The sequence below is a fragment of the Diadema antillarum genome, unplaced genomic scaffold (genome assembly GCF_040938485.1).
Source record: "Diadema antillarum isolate AM-2024a unplaced genomic scaffold, OU_Dant_1.0 seq00000633_RagTag, whole genome shotgun sequence".
In the NCBI taxonomy this organism is placed as follows: Eukaryota; Metazoa; Echinodermata; class Echinoidea; order Diadematoida; family Diadematidae; genus Diadema; species Diadema antillarum.
The window spans coordinates 1,947,274-1,966,421 of NW_027271550.1; positions in this window are offsets into that span (position 1 = coordinate 1,947,274).

Here is a 19,148-nt window from a genome sequence, read left to right on the forward strand (position 1 = left end):
GATTTAAGGTATTTATTTTCATTGCAGTGTAAATGATAATGAAATGGACAATGTTTTGGTACCTGGCACGATAAATGAAGATATTTATGATAATAATGTTGCTGGATTTTTCTTAAGACTTATGCTTTCGTGCCTGACACTTATAATACGATGACATCGGTTAATTTGAGCAGAGTATGATTTAATTGTCAAGTAGTCATATGCAGTGAGAGGAATGCGTGGTCATCACGGCATTGTTTTTTTTTTCTTCGTCTTCTTCTTTTTTTTTAAGCACAATTATCTGACACTGTTGTGAGTTTGTATGATGTATTAAGCAATTAACTGCAAACCAAATGACTGACGTAATAAGAACATGTCTGTTTTGCGAGTATGTGTATTCTCCTTTCTACAGTGCACTCCCGCTATATCGAACACAGTTATAACAAAATTCCGGTTACAGCGAAATAAAAATCCAGGTCCCAAATTATCGGCTCTATATGTGTTTTTTTATCGTTTCTCTGACTGCCCTTCACGAAAGATTAATGTCGTGAATACTTGTATCAACTTCAGCTACCATGGCTTCTCAAACCAAATCCTCTCTGTATGAACGAGTTTTGTTCCGTCATGGGGACACAGGGACTTAAGGGGTTAATATCATTCTTCAGGACGATACCAAGGTGTTGAACGTTATGGAAAAGAAACTTGCTAATGCATTAGTTAACAACGTTTGTATTAGACATTATGAAATGCATTGAAATTGAGCCTGCACTAGAATTCATTAAGATAGGAGGAATCTCAATGTTTGCTGATATAATTGTCATTGTTGGAGGTAAAAACTCACAACATCAGACACAGCAATCATAGCAAATGCATATTTATTTATATCACCTGAGTGTGTGTGTGTGTTTGTGTGTGTGTGTGTGTGTGTGTGTGTGTGTGTGTGGGTGGGTGGTTGGGTTTCAGTTAATAATAATATTTGTGAAGTTTGAGTGATAGTGAATAAGATTATTAAACAAAAAAAAAACAAGTGTGCGTGTTTCTTGTGTTTCTCATGCAGGCGTGGTGTCTCTTTCAGCATAATTCATAGTGTATAATATCCTTGTTGTAAACAAAAATTATGAATGTAGTGCTTACATTTAATTTGAATAGAATATAATTTTTGCAACAATATTTGTTCCATTGCGTGTTAAACTGTCATGGAACTTGGGGAAAATATAACAAATTTCGACGTGAAGGCTTTTTCGACTAGTGAACCTTCGGAATAACATTCCTCCGGAATAACCATATTTCATTTTTGGATGAACAAACATTTGGTAGAACGATCCGAAGCTTATTTTGTTTTCAAGAGTATCGAACCTTCGGAATAACTAACCTTTCGATTTTTTTTTTTCATTTACGGAATGACCAATTTTCGGAATAACATAACTACACATCAAGAAAGATTTAAGAGCGCAGATCAATGTCACAGCAGGAGTACCTTTACGGGTGCAGCTTTGCACCTTTCAAACCAAAAAGGTGCAGAGTTGCACCGAGATGCTCCCACAGTGACAATGGTGTGAAGGGGTGAAAGTTGTACCCATAATGGTACTTCCAGTGTAACACTGGTAAAAGCGAACAAAACAAAAAAAATCTTAGGGTGTACGTCATAACGAATTTAATTTTTTATTTTCGAATTTTTCGATCGACGCATATCTTACATCATTATTTTCGAACAACCGAAAAGTACCAAATATTGGAATCAACTCACCTTCTTTTTCATGTTCTGGACTAACCAACATTTAGGTACATGGAAATTGTGCTCGTTTCGGAATAAGGAACCTGCCGTATAACGAATATCCGAAACGACGAACATTACCCAGAAATATAAAATGAAAAAAAAAAATGCAATGAAAATAACAGGCGAGACCAAATAATTTGAGTCATTCTAAATTCGTTATACAGGTTATATTATCACTTCAGCAAATGTACCTTGAATTTGACAATGAGTCAGGAAAGAAAAATAGTGGCCTTGTTAATAGCGTTTAGTTTGTAAATAATATCAACAGATATGAGGCTTCACACTTCCACAAAATTTTCATGAAAAACAACAGACCAAGGAAATAGAATCTCATTTGGAAAGGTAAAGTGGTTTGTCATGCTGTCAATATTCGTAATATTTTTAATATTTGGGACTACAAAAAAGCAAAATACCCTCCCGGTGCCCTGATTGCATGGTCAGGAAGCCACTTATTGGTCTAAATCATCTGAAATAGACACGAAGTCGATCAGGAGCTGGAGAAAGTTGTTGTCTGCTGTGACGAAAAGGTCGACCTCTGGCCGTTTAGATTTAGGTTGGTATCGGATGGAATGATGACGTCAGAAAGGTCATGGGCGACAATGGGAGGGAGTACCCCACCCCCATATCCGATGATTGTGATGGAGAAACAAAAAGTAATACACTTCGACTGCTACAACATGATAAAATTTATAAAACATATCGCTTGATTTCATTTCTAAGATTAGAAAACCTTTCCCCGCTTGTTCTTTCTTATAGATAAGTATGCATTTTCAATAAATTTCATCATAAAATCCAATATATTCCACAGAAAGTGCACAGAACGTTTGATTTCCATTCCACAAAGATGGAAAAGCTCTCTCGTGTGTGTCTGTGTGAGCCTAACATGCGGATAAACAGGTGACATATAACACATGCCTTTCACATACATTATTCTCAGAATGTTTGTTTATTCATTTATCTGTCTATCTATTTTACTGTTTGACTGGAAATGTTCGAAAGCTCTCTGAATAAGTGTCCACCAGCTCGTTTGATTTCAATTTTCAAAATACAAAAACTCCTTCGGGTGAAACGGGAGATTCCCCACATGAACACACAACTCCACCGCTCCAACCTCCAACCCCCAACCCCCTCCCCCCCCAAAAAAAAAAAAAACTTTGCTCCAGCAGGCCTACGCACATTATCTTCCTTGCAAGTTTATTACCATACCCCATCCTGAAAACGGATCGAGAAGCCCGTGATCATGGCTGATAAAATGGAGATTCAAATAAAAAAAAGAATGAAATTGGAGATGGCACAGATAGGGGGAAAATCGATGCACGATGAATACTAATAGCCGTAGTGATACAATTTTTTTTTTCAATTCGCTACCAAATAATTAGCGAGTTGACAGGTGATGATTATGTTTGATCTTCACTATTTACTGAAAAGATTTGCTTGGTCTGGTTCAACTTTCTCTAATAAAGACAACTTCAACTTGGTGTCAAATTGCACTTATTTGCTTTGTGATTTCAGAATGCGTTTGACTCTGTAACCATGGCACACAATACATGTACTGTCAGTGCACATACAAAGGCGTGCAGATACACAGACGAACACACACACATTGAAAACCATAAGCAGTGATTTCCTTTTGCGCCAATGTACCCCGAGAAGTTCACAAAGCTGAAACGTCGTGGGAATGTTTCCATAACGCTTGTTGACCGTTATCTTGGCGAACGCTTTGCAGCAACAACTCATTGACTTCATTTTCTCTGCTGGACTGGTACTGGTTGGCGTTAACAAGGTATTCACTTTCAAGTCAGACTAGCTACCTTTACCAGAAGATAATATGGCAAGAATTCTACACAAAATTATTTGGACACTGATCCTATGTGGTGAGTTTTTCTTTCAACAATAGTCGAAATATATTATTGTCTGCCTGATGTCACAAAGATTGCATAGTATTTCTAATGTCTGTACATATATGTTGTGCATATCAAACTGTGTAAATTCCATGTCTAAAAATACGTAATAATACATCACATCATGAATTACGCATATAAACTTACATAGGTAGATATAGACAGACAGACAAATAGATATATAGAGAGATAGATAGATAGATAGATAGAGAGAGAGAGAGAGGGGGGAGAGATGGAGGGAGAGATGTACATTACACTTTACATGTACATTACACTTTGTTATACTATCGAAGCTTAATTATTTTCCCTAAGCAGCTATAGCAGCATTAGGTATAAAGTTTTTTTTTACAGTCTGATTTGTACATCATGCATGTCATGTGATATAGTCGGGGATGAACATTTAACCTTAAGTTTTGCTAAAATCCATGAACAAAAATGGCAGGATTGTCAAAAAATAGTTTACTTTATGGGTTCAAAGTGTGGATCAATATTTTTTTTTTCTATCCTTGGATAGATACTGCTTCAGAAGAAGAAGATCTTTGTCACAAATTGTATAGGTACCTTCAGACTAGGTTTGCAATCATAATAGATGGTGAAGAAAACTCATACAAAGGCATCACATACTTCTATAGTTCAATGCAAAAGTAGATTTTTCTTAAAAAGAAACTCCTAAATTAACAAACTCGGCCAAAAATTAATCCTGAAAGGTATAGTCCCGAAGAAAAGTTTACTGAATAAGCCTTATCTAGTCTTCCAGAAGAGTTACTACTGTCTTCCCTCATCAACTTGACCTTGGAATACTCAGGCAAAATACCAGCTTTCACTCCACCCCCCCCCCCCCCCCCCCGCACACACACACACAAGCACGCACACATTCACATACACACACAAGCACACAAGCACACATACAGTAATCCTAAATAGCCCTAAATTTCAGGGTAACTTGCATGTTTGAATTGAAGTATAATAATGTGTATGAAGTGTACGAATGTGTTGTTTTATTCTTTGTTTTTACAATTTACCAGTATGTTTCGGACAGATATCCCAAGGGAGCAAAGCGATATTGTGTTTACTTTAATCTACTTTAATTTTTTTGTTCAGTTTTCTACAATAAAGCAACTTTCCCTTTTGTTGAATATACAAAATGTGAACAAAAGTTATGATACGAATGTTTCCAGAGTAAAACGTCTACAGTTATGGTTTAATGGCGAAAATTGTGATATCTCCTTATATTTTTTAGGCTTTATTACGAAATTTGTGTATGGTAGGATTTTTTTTTAATGATACAACTGGCCTACACATAATCAAATATTATATCTCGAACATTGTTAACATCGCTGCTCCCAAATGGTAAACTATACCTTTAGTATTGTTGCGTGATTTTCTTAGGAAAAAAGAAAAACTATAGGTTTTTCCAAATTTCATCAGATTTGCATTCGATTTAACAATGCGGTCATTCAAGTTCGAGCGAATTTGAATGATCAACGAAATCGACATCCAAAATGGTAACTAGTTCATTCAATTTCATTCTTTTATCAGCATACGATTTCATGAGTTTCTCACACAAGGGTGTAAAATGGCATTCAATTTAAAAGTGGAAGTGCAGCGCATTCAAATTCGCATCAGCATCGCCGTGGAGAGCATTAAGGAATTCAAATTCACGATAAGGCAAACAATTACAAAGTATGGGCAGTATCTTTCGTTGTTGCTTTTATTCTTTGTAGTTACTCAGATGTTTGAATATGCAAACTTAATATACAATACCTTGAACTGTGATTTTGACACATATAAGCTAATAACTCGTGTAACCTCACTTTCAAACACATTCATTTATACACGATTATGATAACTCGTGTAACCCCACTTTCAAACACATACGATTCATACACGATTTTAGCCGCTGCTACATTATGCGTGAACAACTCGAATACGGACAGAATTAGTGGATGAAGAATGACCTTAACAACCAGCAAAATTGGCGATAATAACCCTTTGGTAAAATAAGTCAGTCTAAAGCTGATCCGATTGCGGCAACTTATGATATGGACACGGGAAACATTATAATGGAATCAAAATGGATCAATATGGATTTGAATGTTTAGGACCCCTCATTATGGGATATGGCTATTTCCTAAAATGTTACATCCATACTGTTAGGGATGAATGGAAGTGACAGAAAGGTCGACAGGATAAAAAAATACATCCATTGCAATTAAGATAATTAAAGTAGACTTTAAAATGAAAATAAAATTTTGTCATCCAATCGTATGACCGTGAAAAAAAAGCCGGTGGAAGTTGTGTACGTTGATTGAATTCGAAAGTGCGAAGTTGCGTAAAATGAATCTGAACGTCTATCCGGCGGGCGTGAAATTGAATGCCAAATTTGAGTCGTTAAATTGAGTGAATTTCTCTCTGAATTATAATATGATTGAAACACATCCATTCGTCTCGAATCTTCATCATTATAATATGATCTGGTTTATTTTTTTTTTCAATCGTACAGTTAATGTACATTGCCCCCTCCCCTTCCTCTTTTTTTTTCGGTGTTGGGGGGGGGGGGGTTTCAATGAAAAAAAAAATAGATACCGTTTCTACGAGTAATAAAGTAATAAATTTAATTGTAATCGCCAATACGTTTAGGAGCAGGTAGCAAAAGTGGAAGTATGATGAAAATGATAGTAACTTATTTTGGTTATTGCAATGCATATTTCATTCATCATGTTCATGGGCATGATGGGTGGTCCATTTTTCCCCTGCCCAACGGGGTATGCAAACACCACGAACAGCGCCAGTCAGCGAATACATTCATCGTAATGTACGCTCTCTTGAAACCGTAGACTCCAGTCATGCCAGTCGAGATTTTTCGGCTGTGTGTGTGTACTTTCATAGAGATCAGTGAGAAAACGGTAAACAATTCTTTATTACGAGGATTCTCGAATAAATCCGAATCGGACCAGCCGTCTAACACCATGGAATTCCCGCGCTACACGTGTTTATGCTGGCTATAATCAATAACATCGCTGTTTCAATAACTTTTGAGAAGAGCGTTTTGCCCACTTCAGTGTTTTGTGCTGGCAAATCCCCAAATCAAAATCCGACTTCACGTGAGGAAGTTTTGACATTCAACAGTCTCCAATCTTGTTAAATGAAACCAAACTCCAAATACAAGCATTGGGCTGGATAAAAGCAGCGATATTAATAGTAAGCATCAGTGAAAGTTTGAAGATATTGGACAAATTGATTGAAAAGTTATTATCTTGCTTACTTTAAGAGGGTGTCGTCATTGTTGGATAAGAATATTATAGTCCATGGCGTCATTATAGAGAACACTATAAGGACAATACAAGTTGAACTTTCTTTTTGTCTCTCTGTATTATATTGTTGTCCAGAATGACATAATGAACTGTTGTAGTCTCCTTATCTAGCGATGATGGCACCGAAACTAAAGGAAGAAAATGCAAAATGCTTTTGCATCGATTGCCGATATGTTCCTCAAACTTTCATTGATGTGTTCCGCTAATTGCTACTTTCACTAAATTTACATTTCAATTAGGATTTTGGTTTTCCTAGAACCATTAATATTAATGGGATATACTAACATGTAACTAAATATGGAAGCAAACATAGCCATCTCAAAAAGTGGAAAATCATGAACTTTCTTTGTTTACCAACGCATAGGAAATTTACCAGGTAATCACATCGCTGCCTCTTCTAATTTGAGTGAGAGGTGGCAATCAATATCAAGGACAGTTACAGTACGGTGAATCCACATCAGTCAATCTAATGCCCGATTTTAATGGAACTTCTATTGTAATCTTTTTCTGATTCTATATTTTGTTTGCTACAGTCAACTTAGACACGGTGTGGACCTGCACTTTGGATGTAACGTTCGTTTGATTAATTTCATGAACTTTTCATGATTTTATGGGACATTCTGAGGATGTCAGTAAATAATAGAAAGGCGTGTGCGTCACGTGCAAACATGCATAATAATATGAAAATGCTGACACAATACACACTGAAGTTCACAATTTCCATTTCATTGTCTGCTATTCTACGCTTGGCTATCATTTGGTAACACTAAACAGCAGAGCCATACCGACTTCACCTCCCCTGTTGATGCGATATTTGCTTTATGCACTTGTAAACATAATGCCTCATCATTTTTTTTTTTTAGACAATCAGTGAACTTCGCTCCCACGTACCATTGGTGGGTTTGAAGAGTATAGGATTCTCTGTATAGCACTGGCGTAGCCAGGGGGGGGGGGGCGATGGGGGCGATCGCCCCCCCTAAGATTTGGACCGGGGATTTTGGAGGCGGAAAAAAAAATGCGTGTATACTGTATGCATGCACATGAAGCGGGTCTCCTTTGCAACCTTTCATCAAATAAGATATTCTTTTGAATATTTCACTCAAAGTGTGCACCAGATCGTTGAATTTCAAATCAAAATATGCAAAATCTCTCGTGCTTGGGAGGGGGATACCCCCTCCCAACCCCCCCCCCTCTGTGCGTCTTTCCCTAGCTTAGTACACTTTTTAGATTTACAAAAAATTATGAATAATTCTGAGTGCACAAGACTTATCACTTATATTCCGAAAACTCAAGGTTCCCTCATGTATAAGGGGAATTTCCCCTTTTAATCGACCCTTTCCTCCCTCAGTCCCCCCCCTCCCCCATCAGTTTTTTTGTGTGTGTGTGTGTGTGTGTGTGTGTGATTTTCCAAACGTTGATTCCATCAAATGTGCGTAGACGAGATATCTCAATTTCAACCTTAAAAAGGCAAAAGCTCAATCGGAAGGGAAGGTTGGGGATAACACTCGCCCACGCCTTCTCCCTGCTCGCCCGCCCCTCCCCCACCCTTCCGCCATGCATAGAAGTAGACTGTGGCTATACCCAGATCGCTTTATTTCAATTCTAAAAACGCAAAAGCTCCGCGAGCGGGAGGAGGAATCCCCCTTCCCCTAAGCTCTACCTCACTAGACTTTATACATAGTGTACACACAGATGGTGCACATTCAGAATAAGAGCTAAATTCCGTGATTTTATCACTTCGATGAAAAAGTATTGCACCAAAAATTTGCAACAGATCGCTGAATTTCAGGTCTGAAAATGCAAAATCACCTTCGTGTGGGAGGGGATATTCCCCTATCTACACCCTCGTGTGCATGCTTTTTCTGTTTGACTGCTGAACAGACAGTGTTCATGATCTTCCGTGTAAGAATTAATACAAGAAGATTATTTAAATGATACCATTTTATAGGCAAACTGTTCAATAATAATCAACACTAAAATATACTGCAACTTTAAACAAGTGGGACTGTTTCAACTCGTTAAAACACGCAAAAACATGCATCAAATTGCACCATTTGCAACATCAAAATGCAAAAAGTTCTCACCGTGGGAGGGGGGACACCCCCTCCCACACCCTCCCCTCCCCCCTTCGCTCTCTCCGCTCTCTCGCGTTCAGTCACGTTCATGATATTCAGTGAAAAGGATTAATACAAGAAGCGTATTTAAATGATAGCATTTTATAGGCAAATTGTTCAATGATAATCTACATCAAAATATACTGCTACCTTAACCAAGTGGGACTGTTTCACGTCGATAAAACGCGCAAAACCATGCATCAAATTGCACCATTTGCAACATCAAAATGCAAAAAGTTCTCATCGTGGGAGGGGGGACACCCCCTCCCCTCCCCCCTCGCTCGCTCCGCTCGCTCGGGTTCAGTCGCGTTCATGATATTCAGTGAAAAGAATTAATACAAGAAGTGTATTTAAATTATACCATTAAATAGGCAAATTGTTCAATGATAATCTACATCAAAATATACTGCTACCTTAAACAAGTGGGACTGTTTCAACTCGTTAAAGCACGCAAAAAATGCATCAAATTGCACCATTTGCAACATCAAAATGCAAAAAGTTCTCACCGTGGGAGGGGGGACACCCCCTCCCACACCCTCCCCTCCCCCTTCACTCGCTCCGCTCGCTCGGGTTCAGTCGCGTTCATGATATTCAGTGAAAAGAAGTAATACAAGAAGTGTATTCAAATTATACCATATTATTATAGGCAAATTGTGCAATGATAATCTACATCAAAATATACTGCAAGCTTAAACAAGTGGGACTGTTTCACATCGATAAAACGCGCAAAAACATGCATCAAATTGCACCATTTACAACATCAAAATGCAAAAAGTTCTTACCGTGGGAGGGGGGACACCCCCCTTCCCACACCCTCCCCTCCCCCCTCGCTCGCTCCGCTCGCTCGGGTTCAGTCGCGTTCATGATATTCAGTGAAAAGAAGTAATACAAGAAGTGTATTTAAATTATACCATATTATAGGCAAATTGTTCAATGATAATCTACATCAAAATATACTGCAAGCTTAAACAAGTGGGACTGTTTCACGTCGATAAAACGCGCAAAAACATGCATCAAATTGCACCATTTACAACATCAAAATGTAAAAAGTTCTTACCGTGGGAGGGGGGACACCCCCCTCCCACACCCTCCCCCCCCCCCCCACCCCTCGCTCCGCTCGCTCGGGTTCAGTCGCGTTCATGATATTCAGTGAAAAGAAGTAATACAAGAAGTGTATTTAAATTATACCATATTATAGGCAAATTGTTCAATGATAATCTACATCAAAATATACTGCAAGCTTAAACAAGTGGGACTGTTTCACGTCGATAAAACGCGCAAAAACATGCATCAAATTGCACCATTTACAACATCAAAATGCAAAAAGTTCTCACCGTGGGAGGGGGGACACCCCCCTCCCACACCCTCCCCCCCCCCCCCTCGCTCGCTCCGCTCGCTCGGGCTCGGTCGCTTCGCTCCATCGCACACTAACCGCCCCCCCCTAAGATCAAATCCTGGCTACGCCGTTGCTGTATAGCGAGGACAGGAATAATACACAATCTTTTCATAACGTTATTGTTATTATCATTTTTCTTTTTGCAGTAAGCGGCCATTACAATCTAAATGTTTAGTCTGCTTTTATTGTACGCAATGCAAATAAATGTTGCTGCTGACAGGACCTATATATATACATCTTAAATACATGTTGACTTTTGTCGATTCATACCCAGGTTGTATTTTTCCTTTTCTAATGATGTGTCATAATACACTTTATAATGATTCATTTTACTTGTGATGCCCACAACAAATTTTCGAGTGCAAGATTCTGTCAACCACTGCTAAGAGACTATTATGACTAACAAAAAAAAGTGGAATGCAATTATCTTCCACATTTCCTTCAAATGCATTTTGAAAATCATATCAATAATAGCATGGAAATATGCTGTTACATAAACATATGACGAGAATTAAGATATTCATTAAGACACATTATAGGCCTAAGTGACGTTTAGGGTTTATATCAACGTTTAGATCAACACAAGTCAGCATGTGTTTGCATAGCATATGGTTCTTTAAAAAGTCGAAAGTCTTTGAAGATGTCCGAGCTGGGAATGTTGAATGACGGGGTATTCCCCCTTCCCAAAAGAGGAATTTCTGCAACCTAATTTGAGGATCGAGATTCAATTAAAATTTGATATCAAAGTTCATTTTCAGTTTGATTTCGCGTTTAAATGAACAATAGCTCATTTTCCGTAGAAATATGATATCAAAATATGATTTAGGGTCCGTTCTGTTTGGAAAAGTCCTTAATTAGCAGGTACCAGAGGGTAGGGTGAAAAAAAAACAACCAAAGGTAATAATCTAAAGAGATAGAAGTGTGGTTGCAATGTGGGTATAAATTACTTCACCCAGTTAACTGTTCAAACAATAGATGACTATGAGCATCTGAGTTATTCAATTAAAAAGATATATTTACGTCCAGTGTTGGGACTGATTTTTTTTTGTCGAATTTCTTGTGTGTGTCTGTGGTTGTTTTTTTTTTTTATTCCTCGTTATTACTTATCAGCTTCTGTCACCAATACGACTCGCACGTATCCGGTATAGTCCCATTAAAACTACATTCCACTTTACCGTTGATTTCATAATAACAATATTTCTATCCATTACCTTGATTCTTTGTATTTTCTATTTGTATTCACTGATTTATTTATTCATTTGTTTATTTTTATAATAGTTCATTTATGTGTGTATTCATTTTTATTTTTTCTACTTATTTATCTATTTTTTTTTTTTTTTGGTCAGAAGTGGCCAGGGCCCTCCGACTGGATGATAATGAACAGAAGACCTGTCCAGCAATGGAAATGATTTGTAGCTCAGTGACATCGGTCAACGGACAAACGGTTTCCATGGTACCCAAACTGATGACCGAAGATGAAATAAGACGAGCTGGAAATCATCCGATGCTGAAAGGGAAAACAAGATTCACTTGTAGACTTCCCGGTATGCATACACCAATGAAGAGGTTGTCATTGACGAATGTGTCTTGTTGATGTACCTTGTAAATCTGTTGATCGTTAGATCTTACATCCTATACAGCTGCAAATATTCGTCAGACAATCAAAGAGTTAATGAGTGTTTTGAGATGTTATATTATGTTTTACACATTCACACACACACACACACACACACACACACACACACACTTCCAGTTTACTTCTCAATTTTTTCATCTCTCACAAAATATTAATATTATGCAGGATTTTTTTTTGTAAGGAATGTTAACTTGCAAAATTCCCGGAAGTAAACGCAAATTCACCAATGATGCGAAAGCCGATACCATGTGATAACGATGCAGATCTTACACTTAATGTGATAATAGTAATATAATGATATATATTATATTATATATATATATATATATATATGTGTGTGTGTGTGTGTGTGTGTGTGTGTGTGTGTGTGTGTGTGTGTAGCAATAATAATGTCACAACAGAGGAATGCATTAAATGCCAATCTTGATTTTAATGAATAATCCGAATTTTCGAATTTTCGACTGTGCACTGTCATCCCTGATGAAGAGGAAGGATCCTCGAAAATTCGGATTATTCATTAAAATCAAGATTGGCATTTAATGCATTCCTCTGTTGTGACATTATTATTGCTATTTCTAGTACTGCCAATACGCGGAGCAACTACAATATATATAAAATATATATATATATATATATATATATATATATATATATAGAGAGAGAGAGAGAGAGAGATATATATATATATCATATACATTATATACATACAAATATCAACACACACACATATGTTTGCATATTTGTCTGTATGTGCGTGTATTGTATCTGAGCACTTGATTATTCCACTTTTCACAATAGTGTCATTTAAAATTACTGGGCAACCAGGAAATGCGAAGATTGCCTGAATGCTGCAGCAAGGCCAAAAAGAAATGTGGCAAAATTTGGTGTTTGATTAAATCCGGCCTGTTTTAATGTGATGGATTGGGTGGTTTAGATGGTTTTGATGATATCTTGCGTGATGCAGACTTCTACGAATAGTGGGTAAAATATTTGTTGAGAACATTTCAAAAAGTATGAAATGTTGTTTATTGTTGTTTATCTCTTTTTAAAGGGGAAGGCTAGTAACTGATCAGTGGGAATCAGTGGAAATGCTGGGAGATGATTGTTCCAATCCTTATGGGATTCATTCAAGAGGTCATTGTATATCTATTGTTGTGTGAAAATGATTTGCTTCAGAATGGTCTCATATTCAAGTAATGTGCAGTTTAATACTTCCAGGTTAGCGTCCCTGGTCAGTGACAGAGCATTAATCTGCACATTACTTGAATATGAGACCGTTCTGAAGCAAATCATTTTCACACAACAATAGATATGCAATGAACTCTTGAATGAATCCCATAAGGATTGGAACAATCATCTCCCAGCATTTCCACTGATTCCCACTGATCAGTTACTAGCCTTCCCCTTTAATTTCAATTTGTTTTCACAAACCATCCACGTGTAACACAAACCCCTAGTGAGGACAAGTACATTGTTTTGTATAATCATACAAACAAACTGAACTAGGTTGATGTTTTAATACATGGAAGGTCGCGTGGGACCTTGAAAAAAACACTGCTTGTTAAAGGGAAAGGCTAGTAACTGATCAGTGGGAATCAGTGCGAATACTGGGGGATGATTGTTCCAATTCTTGTGGGATTCATTTAAGAGTAATCGGTGCTATAAATAAGTGAAAATAACTCGACGCAAGAATTTATTACATACCCGCACAAGTAATTTGAAGAAAGAATGACTTATCTTCATGTGTCTCATTCTATTACCAGTGCTCACACGGATCACAGCTTTCTCTCGACGACTTTCTGCTCGCCCTGCACAAGGTGGTCCAGAAACAGTTTGAGGAGAGGAGAAACCTCTCCACGGATACGTAGCTCAATGGTTCTCTGGGACTTTTCTCTAGCATCACCTTGATTGGAGAACTATCCTTATCAGAGGAGTGAATTTGGTGATGCACAAATTTCCCTCTTGATTTGTCTGGCTTTGGAGCCTTTATTCCAAGGACATACCTCAAACTCTGATGCAAGCACTACTTCTCATGTTTTGTATGTCTGTTGTGGAACATCACTTTTGCATGTGCGATATAACATCATAACACATAAGCAAATTTGATAGTGATACTTCATCTTACCCTACTGGAAACTCCATAGTAAAAGAAGGTGTATAGAAAAAAAGAAGACAAAATATATAGAGATATATATGTATGTCAAGGCCTCAAAGGCATTCTAACACTTTGCTAACCTGAATCTTGATACATTTAAGTTAACATATTAGTCTTCACATTTTGATTTGCAATTGTTCCTTTTAACACAAGAGCCTTCTAAATATAACATAGTTATTACTCTCTAAACTTTACTTAAATTAGTCACATCACATTAATGGTGTAGAAAGACAGCATATGCCATAATGCGTCATGCTCTGTTATGCTCATGACTTTTGTGTGTTGGTGTAGTAGTGTGGGACAAGTCACAGGTGTGTAATGGCCAATGTGCAACAGTTGTGTGTATTGTAAATTGGTTTTGACTTATTCGGTAAAACTGAGAAAAATACTTATATTTAATAAATCTTTTGGATTAATGTCATTATTTCTCGGGGGGGGGGGGGGGGGGAGGGGGATAAAATTGTTTGAGTCACTCAGGCAGTAAAATTGAAATATTGGAATTGATAGGATAACTCAATATCAGATACATGTACATGTATGTGGATTTGTTCTTTATTTGAATCCTCTGTGCCTCTATGATGTAAACTTGAGCTGATGAGCATAAGGGTCTTCTCATGCATAGTCTTTTCACTTTTCTCTCATTCACACTGCATTCTTGTGACCACTCCAGTATGCTCTCTTGTAGCAAAAGACCTAATAAGCGGAATGACATGAAAACTCTTGCCATCTTGTTTGAAGTGAAGCCTTGTTGCATACCTTTTCCTAACTAGAACAATTCTCTGTAACCGATGTGGATATTTGTTACTTTGTCTTTTTACCTTATTCACCAGCCATGCAACTCTTGACACTTCATTTGTAGTCAGTGCCCTTTTAGAGTGGCAAAAACGTTGTAGAGCTTATTTTGTTGAGTTGTTTTCAAATGTATTTTATACTAATTGAGTTACTGTGGCAAGTCACAAGCAAACTTGAATCATAGTACAGGGAAACACCATTATAACAAGCTTACAACAAGGTACAAGTGTACTGCTCTTAACATGGTAAATTTGGCGGCCTCAATTTGCCATTACTAGTCTTCTTTTTTTTTTTTGGTACCCTTACAAAAGCAAAAACAGTGGTCCTTGCAACCTTGTTATCAGGATTTTCAAGTACCTGAAAGACCTGGAAGCATGGGTGGCCTGATTCATTTGCTGCCTACTGAATGGTGTACATAATGTACTGTGGTCAGCGAATATGTGCATAGAAGCGTCTGCTAACTGGTGACCGTCAACTCCACAGAAATGCCAGCCAATATGATTTTACAGTATTAAGTACGATATCGCCTCTTGAAAGTATGACTTTTCACCTCTTGAATACCCCCCCCCCCCCCCCCCTGAAGTCAATTTAAACTGGAGAAAACTGCTTCATCACACAGAAAGGTGTACTACTAAATTACTGCAACCCCTATAAAAATGTTAATTGAGTGGGAAATATGCAGATTTTTTTCTCATCAGTGATGATGAAGTAGCAACATTTTACCTGCCCGTTCTTACCAGAGAAAAATTTCTTCTGACATTTCGCTGGCCCAGAGCTAACAGGCTAGTGGTGATCTCAAAAATCTGATTTTTTTTGGAGGATATTCCATCTGTTGTTTTTCTTTTTTAATGTCAAGAAGTTGGCATCTCTGACTCCAGTTGAGATTCCTCTGCTGTGTGTACTAATATAGAGATTAGTCATAAAGCTGTACATAATTTGTTTCGGCAACTCTTGAATACAGATGACTCCCTTCATAATGAAGGCCTTGGGACAAGCAATTTTCTTTCATTACCGGTATATCGAAATTTCTTTACAGCTGAACAGTAAAGTATATGACGATGTGTAGATTATTATTTTTGGAGCTGAATTTGTACTTTGCTGTAGGTTTTGGGTTTTTTTTTAATACCATGTTCATTATAACAAGAATGCACTTTATATCTGAGCTAGATTAGCGTTCCCACTCCGTGGTAGCCCCCCATGCCCATTGGGTCTCTAAAACATGCTTTATGTCACATTCAGCCAATCACGGTCCAGCATCACGGTCCAGCAGTGACCTTTGTTCAGCCTTCTCCAAGTTGGTGTGCAGTTTTACTAGATGCTCTCTGGTGATATCTAAGGCTTATTTTTTCAACATACAATACCAATAAGTAAGAAATCCTTTCCAACGGGAGACACAGAGCCAGGGCGGGAGAAATTAAATCTCAAACGGGAGAAAGGGAGATTTTGCAAAAATGGGTTTTCGGCGGGAGATCTCCCGTTGAAAACGGGAGAGTTGGAGTCTCTGTTAAAGTACACTTGAGAAGGGAGAGTTTGGGTTGATCTTTTATCACTTCCACTAACAAGTCACACACTCTCTGGATACATGTACATGTATATGGTGTGTACACATTCTATAGATATACACTCCATGCTTACATGGTATGTGTGTGAGCTTGATACAGGCCACTGAGTTAGTGACAAAGTTGTATACAGTTGGCTAGGAGACATACATGTACATTGTATTTCATTTTCTGAACAAATTAACTATTATAGTTAGAAATGTCTCTGAAAAATATTTTGCAGTCTTGGAGCACACTACTGCATCACATTAGCTGGATTTCTGCGCAAGTCCAAGAAAACCTTAGACTGAAATACAAGAAGTCAAAATTAATTAACCTGTCCAAACGGCTATACCTTATTCAAATTTCAGTCAACTTTGCTAATCAATCCAACATGTTCATTCCCACCAGATGCACTGATATTATGAATGGAAAGAAAAAAATTGTTTCTATATTCTTAATTTAGGTTATTTTATGCCCATTGTATACAAGATTAAGTGTATGTGATGATAGAAGTGTTTATTTGCATTTTTTTCTTGAAGACAATAACTAGATTGTTTTTGGAAATGTACATAGAAGCTATTCTTATTTCTATTAAATATCTAGAAAGCATGACGATAGAGGTGGTGTTGTATGGTACAGTGTCTTCTTGTGTGTATATGTGTGTGTGTGTGTGTGTGTGTGTGTGTGTGTGTGTGTGTGTGTTTGTTTTTACCACAGTGTAAAAGATGCTTTTGCATGTACCCACTTTAAAATACATCCACAGTCTCACTCGTTACTTGAATTCACAAGCACCCATCAGCCATCCCGGGACACCCTCCGCTCCTCACAAGGTATCACACTTGCTCATGAAGAAAATGATACAGTTACTTTTGTGAATAATTAAGCAGCTGCACCTCTCCCTTGACAAAGACCTCATTACTTCTTCATTAAAACTCCAGAATTTGGATGTAACTTGAATAAAATATTTAGATACAAAGGAAACGAAGTGAAGAGCTATGTGCAACCTACAAGACCTGTGAAGCTATGGTATCATCACCTATGATATTTACATGTACATGTGCAAGGGTGTGTGATTGTGATCCATATTGCTGGTTCGTGAAGACAGTGCAACTCAAAAACTCTAGAATCTTACTACTTGCCATACTTAAAACTTTCATGCTCCTGTATTCACTATTCAAACATCGAGTGAAATTTCTCCAAAGAGAGTAAGTGCACAGTCACCCGTAACCCTAGTGAATTGTTCCCATGTTTATAAATTGGATGTTGTTCTATGCTCAAGACACAAAGGAAACTGGAGATCATGTTCATTTTGTTACATATATACACATTCCAATCATTTAATGTGAGTGTAACCTCTAGGTTGGACAAAAGGTACTCACAAGCACTATGCAATCCACATCTTTTTAGTTTAAATTGCAATGCGTATATCATGCCTCGCATCTGCTACAGTAAATATTTGCCATCACTATGGAAAAGTGATTCAATCACAAACATACAGATTGTGTAGAAACTGAAAGTGATGCCTAACAACAAAATGAGAGTGTGGGATACAACATCAGGAAGGTGAAATAGATAAAGAAGAAACCAATTGCTCTCCTTTGAAGTCAGGCACAACATCGCCAGGAAGTTATGCGCTTAATGACAGTATTAGCCAGGTGCTTTGACAGAAGAGTGCATCAGTCTAGTCAGCAATCAGGACTAGCACTCTCATAGCAGATAAGATCTCCCTTGCAGCAGTTTGCTCTCTCTTTCAATGTGCTGGCAACAACGAATGTGTGCGCTTAAATTCAAATTGGAGCAGCAAATCAAAATCCAGTGTAAGAATTACACTTTTAACAGCAAAAAGTAGAGAAACGTGCTGCAACATACTTAAGCAGAGTACTGAGTACCAGCACCTATTTGAAAGATCAAATATGCCATATTACAGGGTAGGAAACTAACATGCACATATTTGTGCATTGTGGAAAAATATTTTTTGGACCTAATTTTCCTTTCATTTTGATTTGCACATCACCAGGAGAACCAACATACATGCATATGCATGTAATGTACTGTGTAACTGAATTCTTTCCAAAACTGTTCTGAACAGATTCTAGCATTTTCAATCAAAATTTCATGTTGAAATATAGCTTGTAATTTAATGCCATGTGAAATTTCTTTCTTTTCTTTTTTTTAAATTTCATCCTACAGATAAGGCGGTGCTGAGCATGGCTTCAAAGCATAGAGGAATGTTGAAGACATTCCATTGTAATGCTTTAGAACCCAAACCTGTGGTTGCATGGATTACAAAGGGTTGTCACTCCTTGTACAACATCTTCCTGGTACACGTACATTGTAATATGATGGTCAGTACATCTTGTGATTCCATGTCTCTGACATGCTGAGCCCATCAAGGCCAATCATGCAAGTTATAAAAATACATTTGGGGTTGGCCTCCAACCTCCACAAAGTACCATATTGCAGGAAAAAAATGACAGAATGGTGCAATAAAATAAAAAAGGATATCTTGATCTACAATATTAAGCAACTTAAGATGACCACCT